The following is a 22,593-nucleotide window of genomic DNA, read 5'->3' on the forward strand; positions in this document are numbered from 1 at the left end:
ATTGCAATAAAAAGTTTTGTGTGTGTGTGCAATTTGGAGACTCACCCCATAAAGGCAGCTGCAGCAGCAGCAGTCTTGTTGTTGGCATCCAGTCTGGCTGCCCTGGAGAGGGGGCAGGGGTGGACAAGAGGGCAGTGTTGGACTGGGTTTGGGTTTGGGGGGGCAGAATGGGGTGTTGGATGGGGTTGGTGGCAGGGGCGGTGTTGGACTGGGTTGGGGAGGGGTTGGTGTTGGGGGGCAGGGTCTTGCGCACTGTGTGCTGCTGCAGTGTACTGAACAAGGAGCAGACTTTAAACACTCCAAGCCCCAGAGGAAAAACATTTCATCAATTACCGAATAATCGATTATCCGAACGAAATAGTGCCCGCCCATTTTGTTCGGATAATCGAGGTTCCCCTGTAAATGATTTGGATGTGAACATAGGGGATATAGTTAACTAGTTTGCAGATGACACCAAAATTGGAGGTGTTGTGGACAGCGAAGAAGGTTACCTCAGAGTACAACGGGACCTTGATCAGATGGGCCTATGGGCTGAGAAGTGGCAGACGGAGTTTAATTTAGATAATTGCAAAATGCTGCATTTTGGAAAAACAAATCAGAGCAGGACTTATACACCTAATGGTAAGGTCCTAGGGAGTGTTGCTGAACAAAGAACGTTGGAGTGCAGGTTCGTAACTCCTTGAAAATGGAGTCGTAGGTAGATAGGATAGTGAAGAAGGCATTTGGTATGTTTTCCTTTATTGATCAGAGCACTGAGTATTGGAGTTGAGAGGTCATGTTGCGGCTGTACAGGACATTGGTTAGGCCACTGTTGGAATATTGTGTGCTGCTCTGGTCTCCTTCCTATCGGAAAGATGTTGTGAAACTTGAAAGGGTTCAGTGAAGATTTACAAGGATGTTGCCAGGGTTGGAGGATTTGAGCTACAGGGAGAGGCTGAACAGGCTGGGGCTGTTTTCCCTGGAGCGTGGAAGGCTGAGGGGTGACTATATAGAAGTTAATAAAATCATGAGGGGCATGGATAGGGTAAATAAACAAGGTCTTCTCCCTGGGGTGGGGAGTCCAGAACTAGAGGGCATAGGTTTATGGTAAGAGGGGAAAGATTTAAAAGAGACCTAAGGGGCAACTTTTTCACACAGAAGCTAGTGCATGTGTGGAATGAGCTGCCAGAGGAAATGGTGGAGAGTGGGATAATTACAACATTTAAAAGGCATCTGGGTGAATATATGAATAGGAAGGTTTTAGAGGGATATGGACCAAGTGCTGGCAAATGAGACTAGATGAGGTTGGGATATCTGGTTGACGTGGAGGAGCTGGACCGAAGGGTCTGTTTCCATGCTATACATCTCTATGTCTCTATAACAACCAGTTTGCACATAGGAAGCTCCACTTATGAACAAAGTGATAGTGACCAGATAATTTGCTCTCGGCAGCATCTACAACATCAGGTGAAGGCTAAAGACACTATTTTCAATGAGAGTAGGAGAATTATCACTAATGTCCCAGCCAATATTTTTACCTCAATTAACATCACAAAAATAGTTTGAAGAAAATTGCGTGTGGCACTATGCAAGCTGAGTTGGTTCCCTGGAAGCATGTTAATTTATTCTGAAGCCAGATGATGAAGCAAGAAGCCAGATGCCAAGTTTTTGCTTAATACTAGATTTATTTACAAAATGCAATGCTACAAATGTCGGCTTACTCCACAACAAAAACATAGTATCCCATACGTCTCTCATTACATGAGTTCATGATATTTAATCAATGCCCTCCCTATGTATCCTTAATAACAAAACAAGTAACATATGCGAGTTTTGTCATCAGGGAATTCTCCATTGGAGTTGAGAAACCCAGATAAACCATGCAGCAGGAAATGTCCGGCTACAATGTCTGCTTGAGGATTATTTGTCATCTGTATGGTTGCACTATGTAGACTGATTTTCCCACATTCTTTGGTCAGTAACATATTGTTTGTTGGAGTTTGCAATACTCAGATTAGACGCTGTGCTTCCTACAACGGTGATTACAATTCTAAAGGATTTCATTGGCTGTAAAATGCTTTGTGATATTCTGTGGCCTTGAAAGAGACTTTATTTTTAGCTATTACATTTTTTTTGGAATTCTAATGTTACTCATTTTGGGTATGCTTTCGATATCTTCTCTTTAACACAGCAGCTTGTAAACACTCTGGTTGTCTCGTACTCATGAGTGTGTTTATACAGTTCAAAATCCAATTGTGTAACTTGGTAATGCCGTCTTGTATCAGTAAAAGATCCTTGGAATTTGAATTGGAAATTGGGTGACTCATAAACTGAAGTCAAACTGAGAAAACTTAGTGAGTTGTAAGATGCAAATCACTAAATTGTACAAGGGGAAAGACAAAGTAAATTACACTTAATTTTGCTTGTGAACTTTAAAAATGAAAAGTAAAAATGATATACCCCTGTATCTTGTATTAGCCACAAACCTGAAGTGAACAGTTTCATGATTTAAAAAAACTGACTACTCACACGTCCCTTGTCCTTTCCGGCTGGACAGATGCTAGCTGACTTCTTTCCCATTGAGTGATACAACTGAATGTCTGGCAGTAAAATCAGTTACTTTTCTTCCTCCCTTGGGATGCTGCTTTAAACAAAATATCTACTGTTCTTGGAATGAATCGGACTAAGCTAGTTAGTGGTCCCGAATGAACCAGTTGTCTGCCTCTAAATCAGTTTCAAACAGATTGTGAGCTTTGAAATTTACAAACGAGTCCATTTAGCTTTAACACATTTTTTTAAAATACTGAAAACTGTCCCTTTTTAAAGAGGTGCATAAATTTTATAGGAGAAGAACATGAATCAATCCATTCTATGTAGAAAACAATGATAAAATGCATTAAGCAGTTCCCAAATAATTTGCTATTTATTATCCTACTCACGTTGATCAAAATTTACATAAATCTCAACGCCAGGATAAATATTTCCAACATTTTGGAGGGCCTGGATTCACATAGGAGAGCATTCTAAAATACCAGGGAAAAAATACTCTGGAACACCTGAAATTTGGATTAATAAATAATAAAAAAATAAAATTTCAGATTTATTTATAATTTGCTTTAACAATTTGGAACCAAAAACACAATTCTAAATTTGTGGATAACATCAAATTGGAGAGGACAGTCTGCAACAGTTTATAGGACGTTACTAAATTTGGCATTGACAAATGAAGCTCAGCACAGATAATTGTGAGTTAGTGTATTTTAATATGAAGAATAGTGAAGTCATTGAGTCATACAGCACAGGAAAAGATCCTTCTGTCGAACTTGTCAATGGCAACCAGGTCTTCCAAACTGAACTAGTCCCATTTGTCTGCATTTTGCCCATGTCCTTCTAAACCTTTCCTGTAAATGTCCCCATCCAAATGTCTTTTAAATGTCTAATCATACTTTCCTCTATCACTTCTTCTGGCAGCTTATTCTATATATGTACCACCCTCTGTGTGAAAACGTTGCTTCTCAGGTCCCTTTTAAATCTTTCCCCTCTCATCTTAATCCTATGCCCTCCAGCTTTGAACTGCCCTATCCTGAGGAAAAGACATTGGCTATTCATTTTATCTATGCTCGTCACGATTTTATAAATCTCTATAAGGTCACTCCTCAGCCTCTGACACTCCAGGGAAAGAAGCGTCCCACCTATTCAACCTCTCCTTATAACTCAAACCCTCTAATCCCAGCAACATCCTTGTAATTTCTTTTCTGCACCCTTTCTATTTTAATGACATCCTTCCTATAGCAGGGAGACCAGAATTGTATGCAACATTCTAAAAGTGGCTTCACCAATGTTCTCATGCAACGCGCACCTAAAATATCACTGAGATATCAATCCAAGTTAATAGTACTCAGATCTTTGAAGTGGAGTTGTACCCATAACCTTGTGACTGAAAAGTGAGAGGGCCACCCACTGAGTCACAGCAAAATAAATAGCTTAGAAACTGGCCTTTTAATTAAAACAACATACACAAGACATAATGCTGAAGGGAATACTGTAACTCTTTAAGAAGAAAACATTGTGTGTAGTTTAGAAATATGTGAAAATAAACGTCATTATTTCATATTGTTTAGTTACACATTATTAATTACTTTGAAGAGTGAGGCACAGATAATTACCCTGTGCATATAGGCCTTGAATTCCATAACAATTAGTGCCCAAAAGAAAGCATATTTGTGTATAATGCTGGTCTCTTGCATTGCTGGAAAAGCGCAGCAGGTCAGGCAGCATCCAAGGAGCAGGAGAATCGACGTTTCGGGCATGAGCCCTTCTTCAGACCCGAAATGTCGAATCTCCTGCTCCTTGGATGCTGCCAGACCTGCTGCGCTTTTCCAGCAACACATTTTCAGCTCTGATCTCCAGCATCTGCAGTTCTCACTTTCTCCTGGTCTCTTGCATTAACAATCAAGGAAGTTTGGACATAACTAAGTTATGGCTATTCCTGTGGTATGTGTATGGAATGAGCTGCCAGAGGAAGTGGTGGAGGCTGATACAACATTTAAGAGGCATTTGGATGGGTATATGAATAGGAAGGGTTTAGAGGGATAAGGGCCGGGTGCTGGTAGGTGGAACTAGATTGGGTTGGGATATCTGGTCAGCATGGACGGGTTGGACCGAAGGGTCTGTTTCCATGCTGTACATTTCTATGACTCTATGTTATTGTTTATTTGTACACGAATGTGAGTCTCACTGGTTAGGCCAGCATTTATTGCCCATTCCTAGTTTTCCTTGAGAAAATGGTGATAAGGTGCTCCTCTAACAACTGCAGTCCATATGATTTGGGTACACGCACGGTGTTGTTTGGGAAGAATTTCTGGATCCAGTGACGGTGAAGGAACAATCATTTTCTGTACTTTATTTTGCTATTTATTTCAATTTAGCTTTACAATGATACTGAAGTCTCACACTTCAGTTTGATAAATTAAAGCTGCCATGTGTTCAGGGGTCAGTGTCCCATTTGTCTCCAGCTTATGCATTTAGAAATAGGAGCAAGGTGGTTTAGTAAAATGGCAAGTGAATGAATGTTGGGGTTATTCCTACAGGCACAGTAGAGGTTTTCCTCAGCTGAGGAAAAAGGAGGACATCTATTGCAATTATTTCATCTTCCACAAGAGTGTTCTCCACACATCCCATTTCTCCTCATTTCAATAAGCCATCTTTTGCTCCCATGCTAACACTTCCATCCTGAGCCTGATGCACTGTTCCAATGAAATATAATGCAAGCTGAAGGTCCAACGCCTCGTTTTCCTCTTCCTTTTCAGCCTTGAGGATTCAGTATTGAGTTCTACAACTTCAGAGTATGACTGCAGTTCTCAATTTTTCTTACATCCACCCCATCACCCCGACTACATCTTGTTTGTGGCTTGTTGACTTTGTCCTCAGTGGAGTGGACCCTCATTTACACTCTCATTACATTTCTAGTTCTTCTTTACCGCCATTAACACAGTCTTTGTCTTTTGCTCTAGCCACCTGCACAAGCTGGTTTCGCTTGGTCCTCCACCACCTCTGTCAATATCATTTTCGAGCATTAAGAAGGAATTTCCAAATTTCCAGCATCCACAGTATTTTGTTTTTACTTACTTTTTTTATTATTAAACTCAATGGATCTCAATTATGATCCACAAAAGACAAAGCTATCAAATTCACATAACATTAGAGTCAGTTTGAGTTCTTTGAAAAAATATGGGTTAAGTTGTCCTTATTATTTTGAATGGCATTTTGAGACCAAAATGCATACATGAATCATACTGGAAGCTATCTTACTGAAGATACTAGAACATGGATAACTAATGTCTGCCTTAAGAGCAGCGAGATCATAGTCTCAATCAGCATGCAATGCTAACTTGATACCAGCTGGGCCATTTGGGATCTCAATGCTTTGGCCTACATAGCAAAACATTGAATGCTATTCCTAGATGAGGAAGGACTCCCCAACCAGCACTATTTAAAGGGATCACCAACTATTTACAGGTTAGTTGCTGAATTATCTTTTCTTCCCTGTTCTTGCTATGATTCTTTTAGTGTTTGCTATTTTCCATAGTTCTTAAAAGTCACAAATCTACAGGGAGTGCTGATGGACCTTTTCCAGAGCTAAAGGCTTCTAAACAAATCAGATATGGCTGTAGTGGTCCCTTGGAATACAGTGTGACTCAAAGAATGATGCAGTATAGGACAAACTATTGGAAGAGGAAGGAGAATGAGGATAAGGACTTTCAGCAGGAGATCATTGCCATTTAGGATGTTCAGGAAGTAATTCTCATACCTCATACAATGTCAGAGACATCTGTACTTCAACAAGGGTATCTCTACTGAAATTTGCTGTCTGCTGCACTACAGTTACCATTGTAGACCAGTGCAAAGCTAGCACTGTGAGGACGTCTGAGAATATGACCTTTCACGTTTGTAGTTCCTTACAGGCAGGATTTGGAAATATTCATGATATCTTGCAACTTTTAGTCCAGTGTTATTTAAGAGAAGGCAGTGACACTCAATTTTCCAAGCAAGTTGACTATATTCCATTCTCTCCTGCCAAATATATGCAGGAAGAGAGAACATGTGGTTTTGCTCGTATTACAGGCTTCGCCCTGGAACCGGTATTGACTGATTGCATTTTGGTTTGTGGGCTTTGCATATTAACTGACACTAGAACTAAAATAGATTCCATTCCCACAATGTCCAGCTCCCATTCAACAAAGGCAGTGATTCAAATAGAGCATGCCTAACCTCCTAGAACTATCACATGGTCTTCCTTCTGCGGCTATGTGATGTAGCCTTTTTTATTTGAGCCATTACAGCAAACTATGTGTGAATTCTGGGATACAAAGCCTGCCCACACACAAAGGGGCTAATGATCCAGCACATAACTCACTCAGATATATGCACACAAAGAAAGAAATGTAACGACTTGTGAAACTTTATTGCAGAACATTGGAATATTGAAACAATGCATCTTCTAAAGCATGTACAGCATCATTGCCTGAACTGGAGGCCGTGAGTATTAAACCAAGTAGAGGACACCTCTTCGGCTCTCCACTTCCTCTCTCAAGTGACAAGAGGAGGAGAAATATGGAATCCTCAAATCCTCGTAATCCATTTTCTCCCATATTGTACCACCATTTCCTAAGGTAGACGCATTTCCTGCATATGTCCCAGGACTGCTCCAGCAGCACTGTTGTTCCTCTTCAAGAGAAGCAGGCTAGCCTTAGCAAAACAGCCTAGTGGTGCTAACGTAATTTCAATCTTGAGTCTCTACTGCTCCTGCTCTTGGATGCTGCCTGACCTCCTGTGCTATTCCAATGCCAACTTTTCAACTTTGATCTCCAGCATTTGCAGTCCTCACTCTCTCCTCCCTCTCTACTGACCTGTTCGGCTAATGAAGAGCACAGTTGTTGCTGACCACACACAAGAAATCATTGTCAGAATGCAGCATGATATTAGAATGCTCAGTGAGTGTTGGTTAATTACACTCTGCAAGAGTGCATTGCATGTAGGAATACACGTATATTATGCCTCTACATGAAATGCATTTTCTGGCTCTTAGCTTACTTTGTTAGCATAACAATCTGCAGGTCTATTTTGAGGCTATCCAATTATTGCCTTGGTAACCATCAATATTCCATCAACTGATTCAAAATGTGGAACTTTGTCCTCCCTTGAGAGGCATGCTCGTTGACAAGAAACATGGAAAATACAGTGAATGAAAAAACATCAGAACCCCAACATTGAGAAATATTATTGCACGTTTCTCATGAAGCTTTAAATGGCATCTTCAAAATCTCACCATTGAGCGGCAACTACCTTATTTTAAGCTAAAAATCATACCACACCAGGTTATAGTCCAACAGATTTATTTGGAGGTACAGGTCATCTGATGAAGGAGCAGCACTCCAAAGGCTTGTACCTCGAAATAAACCTGTTGGACTATAACCTGGTGTTGTGGGATTTTTAACTGTGCCATCCTAGTCCAACACTGGCACCTCCACATCACACCTTATTTTAAAGCATTTGCATCTCATTGAAGGCCTAAATTGGCATTTTTGGCCACACTTCCAATTCTCCTCTTCTTCCTCAATGCTGAAAATTGCTGACCAGTAAATCAGAGTGGAAACTTTCTAGGCTATTCACTGAGTACATATTTATCAGCATTCATACAATTGCTTCTTCACAACAATGTTCCTGTATACTCCAAAGCCCCATCCTCCTCATCTCTTCATCCAAGCAAGTCAGAATTGGCAAACTAACGTCCTCACAACACCGTCCTCCCACAGTCCAAAGATGTGCAGGTTAGATGGATTGATCGTGTGGAATGCAGGGTTATGGAGTTAGGATGGGGAGGTGGGTCTGGTTGGGATGCTCTTCAGAGACAAGATTACAGTGTGGTGCTGGAAAAGCACAGGAGGTCAGGCAGCATCCGAGGAGCATTTACAAAGGATGCATCTTATGGCTCTTAATTTACTTTGTAAGCATTCACTAACATTGTATTTCCTTGGAGGCTCCAGCCTTTGTGTACTTCACATTGCTTTTTAACACACACTTACTGATTTCCGCACTGATGTATGGGCTGCCAGCCTCTGCAGCACTTTGGCACAGAGTGAGCGGCAGGAAGCTCATCACAGTGGGGAGCACGGAATAGTCAAAGAAGTCAAATCAACCCATAAGATGGTGTCCAACATTGAACTGTAATTAAAATGTTCATTCAATGAGGAAGTGCATAGTAAAGTTATGAAAGCATTTCACAGTGAGATTAAATACTGAATTTAAACAATTTAAATAAAGCATTCAAATGATCATAAACAGTTTGAATTTGTAACTGACTATTTGCATTGGTTTCTGGGCAAAGCATCACGTGTTTGCATCTACATTTGGCATCATGGTTCACACTGGAATATCCAATGAACTATATGCAGCCCTACAATGCAAGGAAATACTCTGTTAAACACCATAGTTAAAGATAAAGTTGTCATTGTCCTGTTGGGCAACAGAGCTGTTCTTTCATTGAAGAGAGGTGACTGGTGGTGGCTTAAACTAAGGGTCACTATGCCTTAGGTGAGGGAAAGATTGAGGAGAGTTCTTCATCATAACTTAAGCTAGTGCAGGAATTGAACCCACTAATATTAGCATTATAAACCCATCATCCAGCCAACTGAGCTAACCTATGCCCACCATAAACTGAGTGATTGTTGCTTCAAGGCAATAATATGGAATACGCTGACAATTTGATGTGATTCATTACTCGTGGATTTCCTTCATGTCATGAAGTTTTTGTGACACCTTGAACTTTATTTCATTTCTTTTCTGAAATGTTTCCATTTACTCTGGTTTTATATTTTTTTATGGCTATGTATAGAATTGTGCTCTTTAAATGAAAACTTTGGGGACAATTTTCATTTTCACTGTTTGTACAATGAGCTGGTGAATGGATCGACTGTCCATGAAAGAGTTATCTCAATTTTTATTCTTATGTTTCTTTTACAGAGCAGCAAACTAGTTCAAAAGCTTACTACACAGGCTCTGAAGTTTGATCATGAAAGGTTTCAATACAGTAGGCACCCTATGCAGCACATCCACAGAGGTAATCTGTGGATCCAGTGTGCTAACTCCAGGGTTATAGAATTCAGTGTTTAGAGAAACACTTGTGTTGGATATGATCCTGTGAGTACCTTTGATGATTCAGTGTTCAAAGACTTCTGTGTATGGATTGGACTATAAAAATCAGCTCCTGCATTAATCTTGCTTCTTGACACAGCGAGCTGCTCCCAAACCAGATAACAGCATGGGTGTTAAAACTAATGTCAAGACCTGCACCAAGGATTAAAAAACTTCCTGGATTCCCTTTCCTAATTAGGGATCCCTGATAGAAACAGGGCCCTGTAAATAAATTTGTGAGGATTAAGACTATGCTTTATTGTAATGCCTTCTGCAATCAAATAGCCCTCCAATACTTACAAGCTGGGCAATAGTGTAAAGAATGAACAGTTGTGTAAGACATTTTGCAAAAGGCTTTCTGCACAAATTGCTTTTTTCACAACCTTTCAGTGGGTGGCAAATGTAGCTATCTTCTGTTGTAATTAACAATCAGAATTCATAGGTCTTGAAACCTAATGCATCAGTTCTTGACAAGCTTTCTATCCATAACACATTAGAATCAGTTCAATCAGTACAATGTTTTGGATCAGAATCTAAGTAACATATTCAAAGTGCTATGGCACATTTCATAAAGGAAATACGGCTATTCTTTGTAATATACGCAGGAATAGAAAGTAAGAGCAAGAAGAAATTATTTTAATCTACTATTCTCCTGGTAATGGTGGTGGGTGTTGGAGATTCCTTAAAATTATTATGATTCCAGCTGCTGTTATTACTGAATTTGTCACATCCTAGACTAAAGTCTGCCATCATAGATTAATCTTTTTGTTCGGTTTTAAAGAGGTGGTGACGATAAAATATGGAGCTGGAACAAGCACAGCACGTCAAGCAGCATCAGAGGAGCAGGAGAGTCAATGTTTCGGGCAGGACCCTTCTTCTGGACTGGAGAGGGTGAAGGAAGCTGAGGAAAAAAAAAGTTCTTTCTCAGCTCCCTTCCCCCTTCCCAGTTCTAAGGAAGGATCCTATTTGAAATGTCAACTCTCCAGCTCCTCTGATGCTGCTTGACTTGCTGTGCTTTTTCCAGCTCCACATTTTATCGACTGACATTCCAGCACCTGCAGCCCTCACTATCTCCCCAGTTTAACAAGGTGGTGTGCCGTTGAAACATAAGCATACAATGTTGCAATTTTAATTTTGACAGTAAAACAGAAGTTAATTACACAAAAAAGATTAATATAAAATGTAATAAACTGAGCATTTATGAATATATTTAAAGATTTCAAACACTCAGTCAAAATATGAATCCATTAATTCCAATAGAATCCCATTAGACTAGTCAACCACCAGAGGGAATGCCTTTGTCTACCTACAATGGGTTTGTCTTAGCTGTAGCTTTAATTCCCAGTCATGAGAGTCTGGTAGTGTCTTCCTTGAGTCATCATACAACTGGGCTCAAATACTAGCACTTTCAAATAACCCCTTCATTGCTCTGTCCTTTGAGTATAGGAGTTGGGACGTTATGTTGAGGTTATACAGGATATTGATGAGGCTTCTTCTGGAAAACTGTATCCAGTTCTGGTCACCCAGTTAATAGAAAGGATATTATCAGACTGGAGAGGATTCAGAGATTTACCAGGATGTTGCTGGGTATGGAAGGTTTGAATTATAAAGAAAGCCTGGGAGGTTTTTCACTGGCGTGTAGAAGGTTGAGAGGTGACCTGATAGAATTATGAGAGGTATAGATATAGTTGATGGTAGTTATCTTTTCCCTAAGATGAGAAATTTCAAGACTGCGGGGTACATTTTTAAGGTGAGAGGAGAGAGATTTTAAAGAGATACTAGAGGCAAATGGTTTATACAGACGGTGGTTCACGTGTAGAATGAACTTCCTGAGGAAGTGGCAGATGCACATCCAATTACAACATTTCAAAGACATTTGGATGGATACGTGACTAGGAAAGGTTTGGAGTGATCTGGGCCAGGAGCAGGCAGGTGGAACTAGTTTAGTTTGGGCTTAAACTCAGCATGGACTGGTTGGACCAAACAGTCGGTTTCCGTACTGTGTGATTCTATGACTCTATGATTTCTGATTTGGAACTTTTATACTAATCTCCTTATAATGCAGAATTCTACTTTTATTAATTCTAGATCATCTTCTTCTCTCAGGATTAACTTTTATACATCCAGCTTCAGCTAAGAACCCTGCAGAACTTTTGAAACTGAAACCCAAAACCATTATTGTTGTTTCAAGCTATGGGTTTCTCTTAAGATGGAAAACACAGTTCCAAACATTTCTATCTGAAAGCTTAAAGCATTACACTGCTACTTTGTCCATTCGCAAACTTTCCAAATATAACCAAATTGACTTTAGTTTCCAAAACTCTCTCTCAAACCTTTTTTAAAGACAAGCTGTGACTGCAGAAAAATTTACCAAGTTAATCTTAAACTACTTCAAAAAGACAGAAAAACCCATAAGCCACTAGTTCAAAAATCGCAATTCAAAACTAAATGATATTTAAGCATTCACAAATCACACAAGTTATGTATAAAGTAAAACAAAACAATTCCACTCCTCCTGCCATTTGTTTTAAATCTGAACATCATTTGGTGTCAGAGGCAGTCCAAATGAGGCAGGTGAATGCTTCATAAATACAACAAGTCAGATTGCATGGTGTCATTCAGACATCAATACAGGAGTAGTTAAAATGGAACCATTTGTTTGTCTCTTTGTAAGGCAAGGCATTCATCACTTGTAAGTCATCCAAATGTAGTACTGAACATGTTTTAAAAACTCAGTAAAATTTAAAATCTTAATGCTTTCTCTCTATTCTAACTTAATTTGTTTATAATCCATCTTTCCTAAAATATGGGAACATTGATGCTCTAAGGCTGAACAATCCTGGCACAGCAACGTTCCCACAAATTATATAGTATCCTCTTGCTTATCTGCCAGCTGCACCTGCAAATCATAAAGACATGTTTAGAAACAATCCATAAAATTTCTTTACGTTTTATCTTAATTAAAAAAGCAGATCAGTTTTAATTTGCAAAACTCACTTTTCTGCTTTTGCTACAACCGATCCAACTGTGTGTTTAACCCTTTCAAGGTCTGCAATGAGATCAGAGTTCCTGCTGTACAAGCTTCATGCTCTACATTTAATTAATCACAAAAGGTGAGCTAATGATTGTTCAAGCAATTGAAGCTAAACAATGTTATCTTACTATACACTCAGGATGAAATTGCTCTTTGTCAATGGAGCAAAAGCAGACAATAGCACTTTGGCAGATTCTGTTCCAGTCAAATTGATAGAAAATTGGTGGCTGCCAATTTACTACCACACATTCTGTAATAACACTTACTGAATCTCACTCCCTAGGTGCATAAGGATTGATTACGAAAAATAGTTTGCCAATCAGGCCCTTTGTGATTAGCAATGGAATTATTCTAGGAACATTTGAATGATTACAGACACTGTTACTTGCAGCAAGATACCATAAATATTTTAATTTTCACACTGTTGTATATCTCACTAATCCCCCAACCCTATGTGTACCATCACACACTCTCCCTCCCCCGCCCCGATCTGCTCCTATTCTCAAGATGTAATATTTTTCCAGGGTTTGGTTCTTCCTAAAATCACATGACTTCACACTTTTAAACTACAATAATCGCCATCTGTCAAATTGTTGTGACTTACTCAGTCTATTTATATCCACTTTACAGATTCCTTATGCCTTCATCACAATATCACCTCTCACTTATTTTTGTGAATTGAGACTCCAAAAACAGTTCTATGTGGAGGGATCTGAGTATTTTGGGGAGTGAAAACACAAACAGTTAGCATGCAAGTGCAACAAGTAATTAAGAAGGCAAATGGAGTTCTGGAGTTCATTGTGAGGGGGATGAAATTTAAAAATAGGGCAGCAACTGTACATTGTGTTGCTGAGACTGCAATTGGAGTACTCCGCCAAGTCATTAATATAGATAGTAAATAATTGAAGTCCTCAGACTGATCCTTGTGGCACTTCAGTAGTTACACCTTTCTAACTTGAAAACAACCTATTGTCCAGTCGTTCTGTCTTCTGCCTGAAAACCAATCCTCAAACAATTATAATACATTATCCAGTAACATGGGATCCTATCATGTCCAATAATCTTATATGGGACAACCTTACCAAATGACTTCTGAAAATCCAAATACTCTACCCCGCTGATTCCACTTTATCAACCCTGCTTGGTATAACTCAAGGAAGTTGAGCAGTTTTGCCAACATGATTCCCTTTTCACAAAACTGCGCTGACTCTGATTGCATTAACCTTTTCTAAATATCCTCTATTTCTTCCTTAATAATGGACGCTAGCATTTTCCCAACCTCAGATGTTAGGCCTAACCGACGTATTGATTCCTGTTTTCATTCTTCCTCTCTTCTGAGCAGAGTTGCCTGAACCATCCTGGAATCCAATGCATCCAGTATCCCAGCAACCACTTCTTTAAAACCTCTTGGATGCTGTTCATCAGATCCTGGCAATATATCTGCTTTTAATCCTGTTGGCTTGTCAGGCATGACCCCTGTCATCAATCATGCTTGCACACCCTGATAAACGGAAAATTTTCAAGGTGTTCAATTACACCATCCTTGATTATAGACTCCAACAATTTCTCAACCACAAATGTTAGGCTAACTGATCTGTAATTCCCTGGTTTTCCTCTTTTGTCCTTCTAAACAAAGCAGAGAGACATGTGCAATTTTCCTAACCAGAGAAATTACTCTTACATCTAGGAATTCTGAAAGATTATAATCACGCCATCTACAATTTGGTCCCACATTTCCTTTAACATCTTTGGGGTGAAAATTGTTGGGCACCAGGGATTTGTTGCTCTTTAATTCTATTAATTTCCTCATTATTGGCTACTTACTGATGTTAATTTTATCCAGTTCCTGTTCCTAATCCATTATTAGGATTCCAGCAAGCTATCCTGCTTTTCTATTGTAAGTATTCAATACATCTGGCATTTCCCCATAGTCATTGACAATGTATCCACTTTCACCCTTTAGTGGGCTAATGTTGCTCCTGATCATCCACTTTCCCTTGATGTAACTGTAATATTTCTTCTTCTTGATTTTGATGCCTCTTGCAAGTTTACTTTCATACTCCCTTTTAGCAGCTCTTATAATCTGCTTTGTGGCCATTTGATAGTCTTTGCATCTTTCCCATTCATCAGGATATGTGCTGCTTTTAGCAATTTTGTAAGCCCTGTCTTTTAGTTTTCTGCAATCTTTTGTCTCTTTAGATCTCAATGGCAGTTTTCTTTTCTATAAAGTGAAGCTTTGACCTCTCAGAGGTATGAACTGGATTTGTATCATATTAAGTATTTCTTTAAACATCCTCCATTTTGGGTTGTTTTACCCATTAGCAGATTTGCCCATTTTACTGTGGACAAGTCTTTGTCTCACCTCATTAAAGTTGACCTTATCCAGATCTATAACTCTAGTAGCCAATTTATGCTTTTCACTTTCAAATGCTGCATTGTACTCAATCATGTTACGATCACAATAAATAAATGTTCATGCACAAGTAAATTACTAATTTAATCCTGCTCATTCACCATTACTATGTCCAATACTGCTCATCCCCTTGTTTCATTCAGTTCATATTGCCGTAGGAAAGTATCCTGGACACTCTCCAGAAATTCACTACTTTTCTGCTAGGTCTTTGCATGCCTCTCTCAATCTGTGTTAAAGTTAAAATCCTCCATTAATACTACTCTAGCTTTGCTATACACTTGCCTAATTTCTGCATTTAAACAATCTAGCACTTCAGAGATGCTACAAGGGAGTCTGTACACAACACTTATTACAGTTTTAGATCATTTATGGTTTGTCAGTTCTCCACTGAATGCTTTCTCTTTATTATATCCTCCCTCACCATGGAAGTTTCTAATCATCAAGGCTTCTCCAATTCCTCTGCCATTTTCCCTGTAGGTCCTGTAAACATTATAATCTGGTATATTTGATTCCCAATCCCAACAATCCTGGAGCCATGACTCATTAATGGCTAATATGTCATAATCTCCAATTTTAATTTGTGCCTGGAACTCATTTAATTTAGTCCTAATGATTTGTGCATTCACATATAGAACTTTTTTTTTGGGGCCATACACTCTAACCTGTCTTTCAGCACCAATGCTTTCTTCACCCATCTATTGTCTCTCTCTTTCGGTTTAATAAATGCACTTCTTATAGTTTTGCCATTTTCTGACATACTAAAATAGGTTTCCTGACTGTTTCTTTATTTTCTGCCACGGTACTTGATCTTGAAACTGTGCTGATTTCCTCTGGGCCCTCCCCCATTTACTAATTTAAATGTCCTTGTGACCACCCTATTTAACCTTTTTAGTAGGATATTGGTCTGAGATCAATTCAAATGGAGCCCGTCCAAATAGTACAGTTCCTTCCAGTCCCAATGCTGATGCCAATGCCCCATGAAATGGAACCGTCTTTCTTTTCCACTCCTTTTACTTCCTTTTTTTAAATCTCTATACCAATTGGAAAAAGTTAATCCAGAGATTATCACCCCCGAGGTCCTGTTCTTTAATTTAGTTCTTGGGTCCACTGTTCTTTGTCATTCACATAAATTATCTGAATGAGAATTTGGGAGTCACGGTTAGTAAGCTTGCAGATGACACCAAAATTGGTGGCTTGGTTGACAATGAAGAAGGTTATCTGAGATTGCAAAGGGAGCATGATCATTTGGGTTAAGTATGAGAGATGGATTTTAATTTGGATAAATGAGAGGTATTGCATTTTGGTAAAACAAACAAAGACTGGGTTTACACAGATAATGGGAGGGTCATGGGAGACCTAGGAGTTCAGGTACATAATCCTTTGAAAGTTGCGTCACAGGTAGACAGGTGGTTAAGAAGGCATTTAAAATGCTTATTTTCATTGCTCAGACCTTTGAGTATCGGAGTTGGGACATTATGTTGAGGTTGTACAGGATGTTGATGATGCCCCTTTTGGAGTGCTATATATAGTTCTGGTCACCCTGCTAAAGGAAGGATATTATTAAATGGGAGAGGGTTCAGAAAAGATTGACCATGATGTCGCTGGAACCGGAGGGTTTGAGTTATGAGGAGAGGCTGAGTAGGTTGGGATTTATTTCACTGGAGTGTAGGAGGTTCAGAGGCGACCTTATAGAGGTTTATAAAATCATGACGGGAAGGATAGTAAAGCTCTTTTGCCTATGGTGGGAGAGTCCAAAACTCGGGGGCATAATTTAAAGTGAGAGGAAAAAGATTTAAAAGGGACCTGAGATGCAACCTTTTCACACAAAGAGTGGTTTGTAAATAGAATGAACTGCCAGAGGATGTGGTAGATGTAGGTACAATTACAACATTTAAAAGACATTTGGATAGGTACATGAATAGGAAAGGTTGAGAGGGATATGAGCCAAACACTGGCAAGTGGGACCAGTTTAGTTTGGAATACCTGGTTGGCATTGACAAGTTGGACAAAAGGTCTGATTTCATGCTGTATGGTTCTAATCACAATGGGGTCCACCAACTCCCGCATCATACAGGTACAACACATCATCTGGCTCTACATCTCAAAGTTGTTGAATTAGTTTTTTTGGATTTTTAAATTTTCTACTAAATTTTCTTTAGTTTTTAATGTATAAAATATTTCTCCAATTTACTTTTAATCTGAAAGCAACTCTGAATATGTATTCAAATTGACAGTTAATTTCCAACCAATGAACTTATGGCTTTTCCTGAGATGTCACTGTGTTTTTCACCGTTTCTGATCCCAACTCTCCTCCCCTGCTGGATCCTCTCTCTGGGCTCTCAGGTAAGCGTGTAGACTTCAAGCCTTGGTCTCAATTTTATTTCCTGCTCAGTCTCAATCTCCTCCCTTGCTCGTTCCTTTTTCCCTATATGAAAATAAAATAATAAAATTACGGAATTAGTGTCTGATGATAACCATGAAACCATTGTTGATTGTCAGAAAAACGTAATATCCTTTACAGAAGGAAACTGCCTTCCTTACCTGGCTTACATCTGACTCCAGGCCCACAGCAATGTTATTGACACTTAACAGCCCTCTGAGTAATTAGGGATGGGCAACAAATGCATGCCTAGCTAGTGACTCCCACATCCTATGAATGAATAATATGTTCCAAATTCTGTAAGACCAAACTTAGACATTAAAGACATACTCACCCTGAGAGAAAAGGATAGACTGATCATCATCTTCTTAAATCTAACTCCCTGTTTCACCAAACTCCAGTTACATTCTAACACAACGAATCAGCACTCCAGTGCAGAACTCTCTCAAACTGAATTTGGAATTCTATTATATTGTAAATGCTACTCTGTAGAGGATCCTTAACTATGAGATTTCTTATTACCGTGGTACGCATTACCACATCTAAAATAGCCTGGTCCAAGGCTGTATGTTCTGCAATAAACTGGTCTAAGAAATAATCCCTGATACTTAAATGGTGAACTTGATGAAACTACAGATTTGTCTTCTACATTCGCCTTGCATATCTGATTTGTCCAAAATCAGGTGCAAATTAACATCATCCATGACAGTTGTGGAGTCCTTCTTCCACAGCCTCACTACCTCCCATTTATCTATGTCCTACAGTGAGGCAAATTATTTACAGATAACTCACACCAGTGACTTCTTTTCCTTGCTGTTCCTTGTTTCCATCAAAACTGATTCCAGAGCATGATCTGGTGCACTTACGTCATAACTCACCATCGTCCCAGTTATGTTTCTTTATGAACAAGGTCATCCCACTACCTTTTCTTTTTGCCTCTTCCCCCAAAATGTTGAATACCTTTAAATATTGAGTTCCCAGTCTTGAACACCCTGCAACCATATTCCTGAAGTAGCTTTATTTGAATACCAAGTCATATTTATTTATTAGCTCATCTATCTTGTTACAAAGCAGCATGCATTCAGATAAAGAGCCTTAAGGTTTGACTTTTATCATTAATACTCATATTGATTCCAATTTCTCTTGCACTCTTCTGCTTATATTTTCTACCCCTTCCTGTCAAATTTTACTATTATTTGCCTCTTCACTGCCCTGCACCTCCGCTCTCTTGTTTATTTTTTAAATTTTTTTAAATCCCTTCAATTGAACTCTCTGACCCACTAATTAGTTTAAAGCCCTATCTACAATCCTAGTTATACAATTCACTAGGGCACTAGTCTCAGCATGGTTCAAATGAAGTGCGTTCCAACAGAACAGCTTTCGCTTTCCCCACTGTGCCAGCGTTCCATGAATTGAAACTCATTTCTCCCACACCAATCTTTGAGCCACAAATGTATCTCTCTAATCTTGTTTAACATCTGTGAATATGCACATGACTCATGCCTTTGTGGTTCTGCCTTTTAATTTAGCCCGGAACTACTCATAATCCTGCAACAGAATCTCTTTCTTAGTCCAACCTATGTCTTTTGATGCTTACATGGATCAGAACAACTGGATCCTTCCCCTCCCACTCCAACTTCCTCTCCAGTCCAAAAGAGATGTCCTTCAGCTTAGAACCAGGTAGGAAACACAGCATTCAGGGTTCAGTCTCTGCTGCAAAGAACTGTATCTGTTTCCTTAAATATGCTATTCTCCATTACTACCACAGTTCACTTTTCACCCCTCACGTAAATGGGGGTCTGGATCACAGTGCTGTGGCCAGTTCACTCCTCCTTCCTGCAGTCTGTACCCTTGCACATATCAGGAGTAAAAACCTCATACCTATTGGATTAGGGCCCAAGCTCTGCCAAAGCTAAATTCTGGATCCCATTACCTGCCTTATTAACAGTCGCTACCAACACACAAGAGACCAAATTTGATGTAATTATTCTAAGGGTACAGCTGTCTTTGTAACAGAGTATCCAGCTATCTCTCTCTTCCCCACATGTGTTGCTTGGGTTCCAGCTCATCAACTTTGAACAAATGTCCCTTGAGTAACTAATGCTCGCTGCAAACATGGTCACAATCCATCACATCAGTGTCCACTAGCTCCTACATGCTACAGCTACAACACATCACATGTCCAGTCATCTCTATTCTATTTAATTGAGTAATTTGGATGCTAAATATTTCAGAAGCAAGATTATCATTTGTACTATTCCTTTGTAATAATGTCTCTTGACTAAAACCACTTGGACAAACAAAAGTCACATAGTGGACATACTTATCAATCACCTATCTGTTTTCCTGTGACGTCAGGCATTAGCTCTAACAGGGAAAAGATCAATTTCCTAATCCTACCTTTGATGTTGGCATCTACGTGAACCACTAGGCTTTTCATTACCCATTTCATGTTCCTCTCCAGCCCAGAAGAGATGTCCCTAACCTTGGCATCAGGTAGGCAACACAGCATTCAGCATTCCAACTTTGCTGCAGAGAACTTCCCATAACTATGCTATTCCCCCATTACCACTAAATGACACTCATCGACACTCACTTGGATGGGTTTCTGTACCATGGCGCTGTGGTTATTTCACACATCCTCTGTGTATTCTGTGCCTCATCTAGTCTAGGAGCAAGAACCTCTTATATATTGAATACCTATTCTGATCTATTATCTTATGAATTTAGCTCCTCCAAAGCTAAATTCTGGATCCCAATACCTGCCTCACTTGTAGTTACATGCTCATGCCCCTGACCATAGATTGCATTTGATGCAGTTAATCTAAGGGATGTGGATCACAGGCAATCCTGATGAGTTGGCAATCTTATATTCGTTTGCTGGCTTTCATGATTGCACACTTCTCTAGGCCAGGTTCATTGCTGCAGATAAACCTACCTTCTTTGGCATGCATCCATTCATTGTGCCCCTATGGACTGCCCCTACCCAATCTGACTATGGCCTGACTCAGACAAGTATTTTGCAAAGAGATGAAAACAGTGTAGACTCACTGGAACAATCTAGTAGATGATGAGCTTGGTTGTTACACATGACTTACCTTGTAGTTCTGTCTAGGAAGACTCATACATATCACTTTTGAGGACTTAATCTGGAAAGGCAAATTCATTTTGGCCAACTGGTCTTAGAATGAGCATGCATGAGAAGTAAAGGAGTCCAAAATAGCTTCCACTGATTTCCACAGGCAAGTACAACCTGCCTTAAGGGGTTGAAAGCTTAATTCAAAAATTTCATCTATTATAATTCTGAATGTTGGTTCCTGTGAAATTAATCTTCCCTCCTCAGCTTTATTCCCATTCTAATCAGCAACATAATTCTGATTGCATCAGTCTAGTGAGAACTATGTGTGATTCATTATGTGTTCTAATGGATGCCTGGCGGCAGTTATTTTTGCATTCTATATTTTATAATGTTTAATATAAGACACTTTTCTAAACTTGTTTCCATCCCTGGAAATGTGTTTATTGATGTCATTATGGATTTGTAATAAGCCTCCACTCATCATCTGCCAAAAAAGATGTTTCCTTCCATGTAAGTGTTCTTGTTTTAGTATCTTCACACTTCACTCTTGAAGTCTCACTGTGAAGTAGTGGAACGGTCCACCAACTGAGTAACAGTGTGGCATGCTGTGAGGACAGTGCTTCCACTGTTATGACATTCATTCAACCAGCCAACAGCATGGCCATTCCACAGGCAGACAGAGTTTCAGTAATCAGTTTACAAAATGCAGATGTTAAAACACAGGTGAATTTCTACTTAGAGTCATAGAGATGCATGGAAACAGACCTTTTGGTCCAACCCGTCCATGCCGACCAGAAATCCCAACCCAATCTAGTCCTACCTGTCAGCACCCGGCCCATATCCCTCCAAACTCTTCCTATTCATATACCCATCCAGATGCCTCTTAAATGTTGCAATTGTACCAGTCTCCACCACTTCCTCTAGCAGCTCATTCCATACCTGTCCCACCCTCTGTGTGAAAAAGCTGCCCATAGGCCTCTTTTATATCTTTCCCCTGAGTATCCCAGTTCTTGTCAGTCCAGAGTTAAGTCAAAGCTCCAATTGGCACTTCTCTGAACTGCTAGGAACATGGAATTCAAACATTATCTTACAGAATCAGGAATCTGTCAATTAATGCTCTATTCCATATCATTGCAAATTTTCATTAAATGCTGACTGATAATTGTAAATGTCAGAAACATGACAAAATTGTTCGCCCAACCCCATATTAAAGCATTTTTTAAAATACATTTGCACCACTACCTTGAAAGATTTTTTTTTAATGCTCAGTGACAATCTTGTTTTTCTCCTTTTTTCAAAAAACAGATATTACCATATTTTATTTGCTGCATAACCCTCTTTACCATCTGAAAGAAACACTACTCAGCCAACTCAGTTTGTTGCTAGGCAACTAACTGCATGGTGCATCCTGATTGGATTAGAGTGTCATGCAGCCAGTGCAAAGCAGAACAATTGAGGCAGATGCAATTGCTGAAGTAATCAGTCTGACTCATCTAACACCCGCATCCTGACATCCATCACAATAAAACACAGAAACAACCTGAATAATTAGGTAAACTGCATTCTACAGAACATGATCGGTCTCTTCACAATTTTATACAGCTTATTTTCAATAGCATTACCTTTTTTTCCGGAGTGTGTCTTAATATTATATATGTTATTTGAAAACCCCCATTTACATCCATAGTAAAATCTATTGAGCATAAAGAAACTAGTGAGAAGCTGTAAGAAATATGGAAGAATCAAATCCTGCAACAACACAAGTAAATATATATATTATATATTCTATTGTATAGATGTCCAGAATTAGGTGAACCACTTCCTTCAGATTATTCCTTGTTCCTATATAAAATTAATGCACACAGACTTGAGTTATAGAAATCAAACAAAACTATTTCACGTCTGCATCATTATAAAGTCAGAATATAGTCAAAATATTAGCAAAACATATTTTTATATATCGTTCCTATTCATTATGTCATTACGAACAGTTTTAATGCAGGGAAGAAACACCT

The 22,593-nt window shown here is 39.2% G+C and overlaps 1 protein-coding gene across 1 annotated transcript in view; it reads left to right on the top strand.

Moving 5' to 3' along the window:
* Positions 1-19,063: 19,063 nt before the first annotated feature.
* Positions 19,064-22,593, top strand: part of LOC122556689 (G protein-regulated inducer of neurite outgrowth 3) — a 31,695-nt gene continuing 28,165 nt past the window's right edge. The window contains exon 1 of the mRNA XM_043703735.1: positions 19,064-19,179. The gene's annotated coding sequence lies outside the window, so the exon portion shown is untranslated. The remainder of the gene's footprint in view (positions 19,180-22,593) is intronic.

This window comes from Chiloscyllium plagiosum, chromosome 14 (assembly GCF_004010195.1).
Source record: "Chiloscyllium plagiosum isolate BGI_BamShark_2017 chromosome 14, ASM401019v2, whole genome shotgun sequence".
Taxonomy (NCBI): domain Eukaryota; kingdom Metazoa; phylum Chordata; class Chondrichthyes; order Orectolobiformes; family Hemiscylliidae; genus Chiloscyllium; species Chiloscyllium plagiosum.